Source organism: Rhynchophorus ferrugineus, unplaced genomic scaffold (assembly GCF_030347505.1).
Source record: "Rhynchophorus ferrugineus isolate W39M unplaced genomic scaffold, kcgeb_rfMv2 rfM2, whole genome shotgun sequence".
Taxonomy (NCBI): Eukaryota; Metazoa; Arthropoda; class Insecta; order Coleoptera; family Curculionidae; genus Rhynchophorus; species Rhynchophorus ferrugineus.
The window spans coordinates 34841582-34854167 of NW_027472581.1; the positions used below are offsets into that span (position 1 = coordinate 34841582).

The 12586-nt window shown below is 33.1% G+C and overlaps 1 protein-coding gene across 2 annotated transcripts in view; it reads right to left on the minus strand.

Annotated features, from left to right (window-relative positions):
• The window catches only part of bs (serum response factor blistered), a 120333-nt gene that overhangs the window by 82357 nt on the left and 25390 nt on the right, over positions 1-12586 (minus strand). The window lies entirely within an intron of this gene.

Consider the following 12586-nt stretch of genomic DNA (forward strand, 5'->3'; position numbering starts at 1 on the left):
AGCGTTTCGAATTCCGACTAACGATTATCCGAACACGTGATACGTCGATACCTGATCGACTAGAAATTGACCGATACCAACTACTAATTACGTACATCTGGTCCGGTCTCCGTGACGCATCAACAATTTCAATAGAAAAAAATACCAGTTTAGAGACATAATTGCGCATCATTGTCCAGTTGCCTCCATCAAACTAAACCCCCCTCCCCCGGCCTCCGCCGTTCCCCCGTGAATATTTCCGTAATTGAACTGACAGTAGCTGGTTGAAGTGTTACATTATCACGGTTATTATTATATTGATCGATCTTTGTCGGGTGATTGAATGTCGTCGGGCGATTCAGCGCTACAATGGTCGATAATTTCGTTTCTTCTTGATCTATCTATTGGTGAATCTGAATCGATAGGAATACTATTTGATCTCCTGATCTCGGAGAAACGCCTCCTCGGTGTAATAGCATTTCCTCTACCAATTCGACCCACTATATATTTTTATATCATCATCTTGATATGTTCGATTAGGTTTGATTGTATTTGAAGTCTAACGTTAGTCCTCAATGTTTTTTTATTTTTTTTTTAACAACTTTCTTGTGTTAAGAGGAGCTTCCTGGTGGTCGTCTTTTACCACATTAGATTTTGTTGAAAACCGCGAAAACCTGTGCAAATAGAACTTGCGTAATTCAGTCAGTAAGTCATTCATTGTTACTCAGTTTCACTCAGAAATTGTGACAAACGTACTCCAAAACATATTAAAGATGAAAGGAAATCATGGAAAATTATATTACTTTTGAAACCGTATGAAAAAGGGCCATTATACCATCATAAAATGCTTAAAAACAAGTTCCTTTCTATTTCATCACTTTTATAAAGATACCCTAAATAGAACGAGAAAGAAATCTGACTCCGCTCAAAGATTTTTATTGACGATATTAACACCGAATGAAAGGAAGCTTTCCGGGCGTCTTTAGATGCCTGGAAACAGTTTATTTTATCTATATTTACTTTATCTTTTGTCACTATTATCTTCTAAAACTTATTTTATACAAAGGAATGTTAAAAATCATCAAATCTAACAGATAAATTGGTTTGTTTAATAGTTTTTAGATTGATGGATCTTTAAAATATCTCTTTAAATATTCCTAAATGCTCTACAGAGATTAAATGCTGAATTTTTAATGTTATATACAGTAATTTAATTTCCTCCTCATTTCAACCAATAATTTAATAAAATAATTTTGTTCTACCCATCTTGCTGAAATATTGTCTATATTTTGATTAGATTCGTTGTTTTGAATCAATTATCTTAATTTGTCTTGCACATATTCTTCACGATACTCGATATTTTAATTTTATGATCTCCGAAATATGGCTTTCAAAAACATCACGCAAGTTAAAAAATCTTTTTCTGCTATTTAAAGAGAATGTTTACATTTTTAAGCAAGATCTGTTAATAAATGTTTGAACAATATTCGTATTTCAATAATGTTTCCAAATACTTCTTTTAATTGACACCAAAATCTATGTAACAGCTATTCTCTAACAATTTCTTTAGTGAATTAACATTGTTCCTAACGCTGAGACAATCAGCTAATCCAAATATTAAAAGTTGCTATTATAACCGAAAGAACAGATAATAATAATTAACTGTTAGATTACTGCCACAAAAAATAAATATTTTTTTCAATACTATATCTAATGACAATATATACAGGGGATTGACAAAATGAAAATATAAATACCTTGTAGTAAAGTACATAATTACTGTTGCATATTAGCTACACCGTTTTCGTGCAAACATTGCGACACGTATGTATTGCTCAGTTTACATGCCAAGTTTTACAGGTTATATTTCAGTGTATTATATACTTTGTTCTGAAAAATCATTGGTGCTCGGTTAGCGGAAGTGTCAGTGACGAAAACGCTATTCAGCTTAATGTTACCGAACACTTCCTTATTCCAATATCATACTGCGCCCATACACATAGACAAAAAAGTTCAATCTTGGTTTGAAAAGTATCATAATATCATCACACATTTTCTTTGGCAAGTACAATCGCCAGTCCCCAACATAATGGTTAAGAAGAGTTTTAGAGCTAATGGTTAAGAAGGAATAATTTCCTTCTCCAACATCATTGAAGTAATGGGGCATGTTTTAGTGTAAGAATGGGATAACATTCCTCTGGAAACTATAGACTCTCTCCGAGACAATTCCGGAAAGAAGTGCAGCTGTTTTAAAACCACATAGTGGCTCAATACCGTATTAGTAAATAAATATTGTGTATATGTCAGGTCGGATAGTAAATATTTGTTTGAGTAAAAATTTTACTAAAGGCTTAACTATGTTAATCGTGATATGAAGAATGAACGATGTAATGAACTTATTGTACACCGCTAAAGAATAATTTTAATCTCAGAACAAAATTCTGCATTTGACCGAAGAATGATGAAAGATTTCCGCGGAAAATGGTGTGCAACTGATTAAAGTTTATTCACGCAGATAAAAAATGAGTTTTATTTCAAACTACAAAACCAAATTTACTTTCTTGTTGATGAAACACTATTCGGCGTGTGTGTATACAAATAAATTGAATTTTTTTTATAGAATGACTAGGCTCAATATAGTCAACGTTAAACAATGGTTCCATAAAAAAAACCCGAAACCTTTTGTTGACTTTGTACATCATTATGACGGATAATGAGGCTTGTAAATGCAACTTCAATATTTTTACTGTAACAATATTTTAATAATTGAACTCACAGTCGCATTCGATCTGCTCTATTATCGTCATTATTGTTGGTTTGATGGATACCGGCCGAAGAGAGCGTTTTTCGTCTATTCATCGGGATAATGAAGGATTTTTTTTTCATTTCATATAGAGAATAATACGGAGCGTATTGTATCTTGACGCTAAAAGTGTTAGTTAACAACTATCGATATTTAATAACTATGGCGTCTACTAAATATTATATAATGAATAATAATTCAGTAATAACGCTTGTTTTTTTTTTATTACAAAATAAGTTAGCTTTGGCATAAACAACTTTTATATCGGAAAAAACTACGGAAAGTACCCCTTTTGTACAGCATGTTGGTTGAAACCAGATTCGGAAATAATGTTAATATGATCATTTAATCTTTTTTTACTATTGTTAAAGTTATTATCGGGTCTATAAATTAATTTTAAAGGATTAACAACACATGGTGTTAATGTGTATTAAATCTCGTCGGGTATATTTGTAACCAACTTTATGCTGAAGCCTCCCTTACAGGCTTCACTTTCAGTATCTGTCTTTTTGTCGTATGTATATTACAAAAAATCAGTCATAACACAATTTTGAGTACTATGAAAATGTCTGGAATTGTCCTGAGTAAATCATATAACGCACCACCACATGTTGCAAAGCCTTTGAAAACATACTTGGAAACATTAAAAAAAAGTGCCACCCCATCCGACGTATTCTCTAGACGACTAAATATGTTGTTACTTTTGTTTACTATTTGTTCCGACATATGAGTGGTGACTTGTCTGTGCAACGTTTCACTTCTAATGAAGATACCGAAATTGATAGACTTGTGGGAACCCCCAAAAGATACATCGGTTCTTTCGATATGGAATCTGTAAATTGTCTGCAAGACGGTAAAAGATATCGGCCATCGATAGATAGTATTTTGAATAAAATGCATTCTACCCATTGTTCACAATAAAGCTTCCAACTAAAAAAATTCGTTAAAACTAATTTATAGACCCAATACATATAAGCTACGAAATGTATAGGGTTTAAAACCAAAACTTTTATTTTACTCTAATTTACGGAAAGAAGTGACGATTTATTGGACCGACTCTCTCCCCACATCTCTCCCCAGTCTGAAATACGCCACCCACCTTCTCCCTATACCTCCCCCCCTAAAGAAACGACCAAACCAATGTAGTCCATCGGTCAGCTCATAGTTGAAATATAATTATTTGTGAGTATCGCCTATACCTTTACCCACCAGTTTGCCTTTGATGATTTTCTGAATAGCGTTTTTTACCCAAATTTCCGTGGAATATTCTATATGGAATGGTTTCCCAGTTTACGAGACACCAAACTTTAATAGTCTAGAGTGGATTAACTGAGCTACTTGTATCTACCTTTGGCAACTGTATTAGCTGTACGTCTTGAACTATAAGCTTCTCTGTAAGTTACAGTCTATATTCCCAGCAATTTTAATTCTCCTTTGGTGGCCATATACCGTGTACTGCGATGCTTGTGCAGGAATCCACGGACTGGAGATGTTCTTTAAAGCGTAGATGTTTCTTAATTTCCTAAGTCCACTTTTTGTGGCCTCACATATTAGACTGCTATACTTATGCACAAAAGTCACTTAACTTCAATTATTTTTCTATAAAATTATAAAAAATCACGCTACAACAAACTTCACCAGTCCCATTTTCAGATGTCGAGTAATTATGATTTCAACTTTTCATTTTCTTAATTTCTAAATATTCTTCAGGAATTAGCTTTTTCACTTTATTCAATTCTGCCATTTTTTGCTTCTTCTTTTTCAACTTATAGCTTCTTTCTATAAAACGCTGATGTACGAATGGCTATAGAGGATAATGTTTTTTCATTTATTATTGAAATTATGGACCTAGAGAGAGGTTCAATACATCAAATCAACTAGTAAATTGTTTGAAAACCCAGAAAAGTAAGAATCAAAGCATTAGCTAAAAACAAAGCAGCTTTATAATTTCAAATAGTCAAATAGGTGGTCCGGAAGATGTTGCAACTTAAGTGGCAAATACCATGTTTTATACATATTTCTTTGATTTGTAGTTTTCTTTAGCCATTTAACAACAGCAATCCATAACCAGCAATCGGGAAGAGTGTCAACCAATACGCTGCTGTTACTATTGCAGGACTTCTTCACTAAATCTTGTCAGAATTGACGAACTATTCTGGCATCGACATTTCTGTCTTTGGTCATTATTTTAGGCATGACATTGCTACATTCTGCAGAACATTAATTTTAACAGAATTTAATGCCAAATATGCCATTAATTACATATGTAATATTTAAGATAATTGTAAATTTGGTTGTTAACGTTAAAATTCAACAAAGGAATTGCAAAATTAGTAAATATTTATCCAGACTAATTGCGCTTATAAACACTAACCAAAAATAAGTGCAAATACGACGTAAATATGAATGTAGATATAATTTATAAACTAATGTAGCTTAGACGTAAGACTTTTGCAAATAAAAAATAATTTAAGGTCAATCAACAAAATGTAACTGAAAACACACTAAAGTTATTCTTTTGTCATCACTTCAGAGAAAACCTTATTGTATGTCAATATCTAGAAAAGATATTATTAATATTAATTAATAATAGATTTGTTTTGCTATTAGTCATATTATTCTACACAGACGGTCCGAGATTAAGAAAAAAAACATATCAAAAAATAATGGGATGAAAATGAATCATCAAGCATATCATAAGTTAACGTATAAACTATTCCGATGTATTGTTCGTTATTGTTCCTCCTTAATTCTTCGGAAACACAAAAGTTTCGAAACACAGGCACTGTCCGCCACATTATATCCGATTAACACAAATATCATTAAGCTGTCTTTGGCGGGCAACATTTTCTTTTCTACATACTCAGGTTGCGATCATGTATCGTATGTTTAACACTTTATTTAAGCGCATTAACATAGGTGTCACCCTCTAACTATGCCGATATTTCGTAATGGATTAGTGCATGTTTTCTGTTTGACCACAACGACAAAACGAGGCTAAAAATGCTGATCACGTATTCCTACTTAGATCTGACCTGGTGCTAAATCTCAAAACAACTCAATATGTGAACAATGTGACCATACAGGATACTACATTTAGTTAATGGATCTTCGGGAGTATCAAAAACTGTTTGGACATTTTATTTGTCCTGATTAAATAGTAGGTTTATGTCATATTTCTTTCAAGCCACTTAAAAAAATTAAATATTTTACCCTGTCCGTTGTGGTTTTGAATAGATCAGATTTTGAAATATAAAAATGTTCAAAGATAAGTCTGCACGAGTTACATAACCTCTTAAGATAGTATATTTAAGATAATTATTGGCTTCTACACACTCCAACAAAGAAACAATGCTCCTAAAGTACGATAATAAATTTGAGATTGTCTTGGCTTCTTTGTTGTCTTTCATGAAACGCGTAATTATTGATAAAACTATTATAATATTTGAAGAGTTTACTCCAAATAGGAAAATAGTTAAAACTTGGAAGGTACCCAAATTTGTTGAACGAGCACAACCCTGATCAACATTTTCAGACCTTTCACTGATTACCCGGTAACCATAACTTTTTTTGAAAAAGTGTGAGGGGTGATCAAAAGAATGTTCTGCAAAAATCCCAAACGTAAAAACTCTTGGGTAGATCTGAGAAACCCAGTAGGGCAGAGCGGGGTCTACTGAGCCGTCGGGTCTAGTTTGACGCTATTTGATATATACGAGCCGGATACATTAGGTGAATCAGGAAGATGAGGAAGCTAATTATTTAGTAATCTTTAGTAGAAAATGACGAATGTCATCATACGACCGTTAATTAAGTATATTATGATCTCAACATGATTACTGTTAATGCCTTAAGCTTCAAAAATAAACTATTTTCAATTGATATTTAGGTTCAGAACGTCACGTGATTGGCTAGATTCACTAACCTTACAATTCGTGGTAATTCGTTAATAAATCAGGGTCACGAAGTCTGGATAGAAAGACCTATGTTAAAGATCACATTTGTTCATTTAAGTTGTAATTAATAGTGCAAATAGAGTAAGTAGTGCTAAGTAGAAGTGTTTCATTAATTCACAAGAAAGTCTAGCTGAAATCGTCAACTGTGAGCAACCAGAGCGCAAAAGGAATCAACAAATAAAAAGGCTCCAACAGCAATTCGTTACGAGAGAGAACTAATTTTCTACTAACAATTGAGTTATTTTATATATAAAAAATAATCCGAGGAAGAGGTCATTTGAGCTAAAGTGACCCATAAATTTATTATGGTGTTTGGTTCCATTGTTTTTTCTATTATATGATTTTAATGTAAAATATTTAACGTTTCTACGCTTGAATAATTATATATTTATACACAGCTACAAACACGAAGGAAAAGTAAGTCGTGCTGTTTTGACAGACACTCACTTATGCGCATGACAAACATGCGTTTACTTTAGCACACAAAACTCAAACTAGCGGGAAGATAGAAAAGCTTAAGAGAGACATTTTTAAAAGTTCCTCAGAGTCTGATGAAGAGGAATAATGAGAAATATATTAAGATATTTGATAAAAAAGTTAACAAGAAGAATGTAAATAAAAGTTAACTTCCTCCAGACGCTGAAGAGGATGTCTATTTTTATCTTGTGGGTGCCGAGTTCTATTCACGTTCCTACTAGAAAAGAGTGGGTACTATGTTATAGTTGGAGATAATGGGCATTAAATGCACCTCCAGTGTGAATGGTATTTATAAATGCATGACCTCTGAGAGTGACTAAATTAATTAAACTACTTCTTTTGCGTGTAGTACGTTTTAATGTGTAGTATAACTAAATGGCACAACAGAGCCCTTTGGGTAGTTCAATTAACATCGCCTCTTTTCATTATTAAGTAAATTTAATATAGTAAGCAAGTGATTTGATAAGGTTTTTTGATCCGATTGAATGTGCAGTCAATAAATAAACAACTAACTTAAGAATAACTCTTCTAATGTTTTCTTTGAATACACACTACGCTAATTTAAACAAAATCCTACCCAACTGTCCCTGCTCTGTCCTAAATCGATTCCGAAACAAAACTTCTGATACCTACTGATTCTTTCGTTTCACCTCGAAGTCAATAATTTTATTTTATTTTTTGCAAGGTTTCTTGTTTATTTTTAGGTCTGAGATAGCTGATATTTCGAAAAATACACAATGTCTATGTTTAGTAGCAGTAGAAATGCATATTATTGTGTTATAAGCTGTTTGAACCTGATTGAACTATTACATCTGATAGAACGTTGACTGAAATAACAATGGAGCACAAATTTATGGTGAAATTAGTTAAAATGCATTGTTATCAGTATTATTGTCCTGTCTCAAATCTGTCTGCTTGTCGCTTGTTTTCAAGTCAAAAGCATATAACCTATTTACGCAATGTTCGTTGTATATTAAATTTTTCACCCAAAATAAATTTGCTACAACCAACATGACAACATATAAAGAAAAATAGAAGATACTTTAGAAGTATAAACAATATTAACTCTGAACATCAATTAAAATCATCAAAAACTTCATACAAACACTTATCAAAGAAAGGAAACAAGTCGAAAATCAAAGAACGGAGTTAAATTAAAAATGTTTAATATAGCATTTTACCGGATTTTATTCGTTGTGACGTTGAAATTCTACCGGGATTATCTTGACCATCTAAATCGACATCAAAGCCAATTGGCAAGACGAGCGCCATCATAGGTCCGCGCCTCTAATTCGGAATTAATTAAGGAAGTGACGGTCACGTGTGGGATCGGCCCGATGGACCACCCCACCGGTCCCGCTCTTCTTACAGTTATATAATTAGATGAGTCGTGATCGCGCGGAATTAGGTCGGGTTCGTACGGCGGAAGAGCGACGGGCCCGAACCGGCCGCCACTATCATTTTTATAAATCGCCGTCACGGAATTTTAATCGAACATGTGTTCGTCTACCGCTTAAGATGACCGCCGCACGACGGTAAGCGGGGAGGGATGCGGGCGGATGAGCCCGCTGGACCTTTGGGTAACCGACGCGAGATGATCGGGCCATATGTGCGCTTAAAGGTGGATTTATGCGTGCAAAACGATCAAAATGCATGCCAACAATGGGCTCTGAGTCATAATTTTATCGAAAAGAATCATAATATGCTAAGTTTCAATCTGGGTCGTGATATAGTGTCTCCGAAAGCTTTATAATGCCAATTTAAAAACCAAAAGTTTACACATTTCGTTTTATGAAGTGTTTTTTAAATAAACCTACGTACTGCTGATAAATCTAATACCAGGTGTACCGTAAAGTCATTACCAGTAACCAGTTTAACAGATATCGCTAGGCCTAAGTATGCAATGTTGTGATATGACATATATGTCATTTTATTCTACTGACATCAAGTTTTAAAGAAAAACGTGTTACATTTTGCAAAAGTAACACCTTCATAGATTAATACCTCGTTGAAAATCCTGAAAACGAATCACGAAAGTGCCTGAAAACGTACATTTTCCGCACGCATTATTTTATTTATTTAATCAAAATAAAAAAACTGTTGAAAGTCATCGTTTGCTAGTATAAACTTAAGGTAAGTATGCTCTAATCTTAGAAACATGTGAGGCGTGGAAATAATAAAATTCAGAAGTGGTGATTTACAAGAAAAAGAAAGTTCTGGTAGACCGAAAACGCTTGAAGATGTGAAAATCCAAGAGTTATTGGATGAGGACCCAAACCAAGCTCAAAAACAATTGGCAGAAACGTTAAGTATGGCCCAAGAAACGATTATCTACCGATTACGATTAATGTGGAAATTTCAAAAGATGGGAAAATGGGACAATTGATATGGCAGGTAAATGGAAAAAGGAAAAATCGTGGTTATCGTTTGGTAAAACCGGCCGATCGACTACAAGACCAAATAGTTTTGGGCACAAGACAATTTTCTATGTTTAGTGGGACCAGAGTGGCATGGTGCATTACGAACTGTCGAAACAGTGTGAAACTGTTAACAGTGATCACTACTGACAAAAAATTATCAATTTGAACCATGTATTGATCGAAAAACGTTCAGAATGGGCTCGAAAACACGTTAAACTGATTTTACAGCAAGATAATGCGCCGTCTCATAAAGCAAAACCGATCAAGGAAGCGTTGAAAGCACTTGAACTTTTCGAATTAATGGGACAGGCGCTTGCAAAGAAACTTCGCCAATTTCGAAGATGTTAGAAAATGGCTCAAAGAAAAAATAGTTTTTTTGGAATGGTATCCATAAATTACCTGAAAAATGGACAAGATATATAGAATCAAATGGCCGATCCTTTGAATAAATAAATTCTCCATTTTCTTGAAAATTATGCAGTTTTTTCCGAAAAAAAACCGTAATAACATTCCGTTACACCTGGTATATAATATAATTAATATAGTATTAAAAGAAACGCTTTGATGACATCAGTTTGCAGCGAGGAGATTAAAATTGAACCGAAGAGGTCTTTAAAGACATTCCAGAAAACGAATTCGCAAACTGACTGGAAAAACATTGGAATAATTTAATAAATCCATGTTCATTTTATCTCTAGAGCTTACATTTGTTATCGACGTAATCTTGATTTACTGATACTATCGAAAATCATTTAGAAGTACCATTACAAAAAGAAAATACAGAACGTACATATAAGCAACATTGCGAGTAGCGCCATATATTTCCAAAGCTTACTATTAGATTTCGAAATAATTTTACAATGACGATACATTTTCATATATATATTAAATAAACTTATTTAAGTATCGGGTGAGTATTAGCCAACACTTATATGAAGAGCGCTTCAAAATATAGTAATCTTATTAGTATTACACTTAGTAGTAAATATTACAAAGATGTTAAAGTAAGAATTAAAAAAGTAGCCTTTGTAACAACAATTCTACAGCATTATGTACAGCATATAGTGACATTTTTATTGTTATATTTCTCCTAATCTTAGAGCAAAACTATACATTTTAAGGAGTTTTTTTTAAATTTAATCATGGAAAAGTTAACATTACTCATAGATCAAATAATTCAAGAGTGAAAAACTAAAACGATCAAATGGTAATGGTAATTATTTCTTGGTAATGTGGTAATGGAGTATTTATGTTATAAAGATTCTCTTGAAATTTGAAAGTAACTCTTCTCCCAAAAATCACAGCAATCGCAGTGCCGACCTCATGAACAAGAAACTGAGGATCAAAACTACTCAGAATGAGATAATAAATTCTATATGCATATTTGATTCTATATAAATAGAGAATGTCTAAATATTACTCCACTCCAACTTGTAAAATGTTACTTATACAGAGATTAGGATAGCATGTAACTCCTTGCTCAATTTCATATGAACAAGATATGAGTTAAAGAGAGAATCCACTTTAAATGTATATGTAACATCACAGCACTATATTGTTCTAATTGCTAAAATGTAATACTATTTCTATTTTTTCAGCAGGTGTTACTATTGTCCTGATGACGATTCGGCGAAATCTCATTTGCTTGTCTTGCTTCATTTTACTCTGCTTTGTCATTACTCGGATTGAAATAAGTTTTATCTTTAAACATCCATCAGTTGACCGCTGTATCTCCTGCCAACTTTATTTCAACAAATATTTCACCTTTTCTGTGACGACCAATACTCACAGATTTTATCAACAAAGTACATCCATCCATATTTATTACATCCATCAAATTCCGCAAATGATATTTTATTCACTCGTTACTTGTTGGAACTAGACAAACGGTATATTTTACACCATCGGGAGTAGAACTCAAGTCGGATAAATGACAAACAAAACACATAATAAAAGAGAGAGGATTAAGGATATTTTTAGTGAATAATCCAATATGATATAACACAATTTGCGCCATCTAACGTAAGCGCTTCAAAGCTAATTCACATACAAGCACACATATACATATATATGTAATAATTCATCTGTATCTTAATTATACTCTATCAACATATTCTAGGAAATGTCGAGTAATTATGTTGCTTAGGCCAAAGGCTGCGCAGTATGGCAGTATAAACATACATTTACAAAGACAGTAAAATATATCTTCACGATTTTTCACCATTAATCGTAGTAGTTTACAGCTCGTGTTCACGTTCCCGTTAATGACATTTTAAGGCATTTTAACTGTTCAAAAAGTGAGCGAACACGTCATAAAACGCGAACTTTAAGGCGTAATAAGTCTTCATCCGACTACTTTTTATGCCTAATATATCATTTGTTTAATGTAATATTAACAAAAAATAGCCCGTGGTTACGGGTGCTTGCCGATCTCTATGTCATCTATTAAACTGGTAGGTGTTGAGTAAATGGTATCTTTCTTAGTAATCAGTATAAAAAATAAATTGTTCATCAATGTCCAGAACATCATCGAGAAGTAAATATATGTACATGTAAAAAAATGTGTAAAAAGTACAAGTAAAACCTAACATGACAATTTATATATTTAAAACAATTTTTTTATATACTCCTTTCTTCAGTGAGATTATTTTTATGAATTACTTATTTAATATATATAGATATTCTTAATTATTACAAGAAGAAAGCTTCTTCTCTGCTTCTTTTAAACGCTTATCTTGCCAATTCTTCTATATGGCTCCGATATTTCAACTCTGTTACAGTTGGACATATGAAGCTTAAGTAAATTCTACCTATTTTTCTCCGATATCATGTTAGAAACGTAGTTATTCGTTTAAGATGCTCCAATCAGTGTACAGTTGAGGAAGAATTTCAGAGGCACAGATTAAAATGGTTTTTCCGAAGCCAGAGAAACCGGGGAGATTTGGTGAAACCAA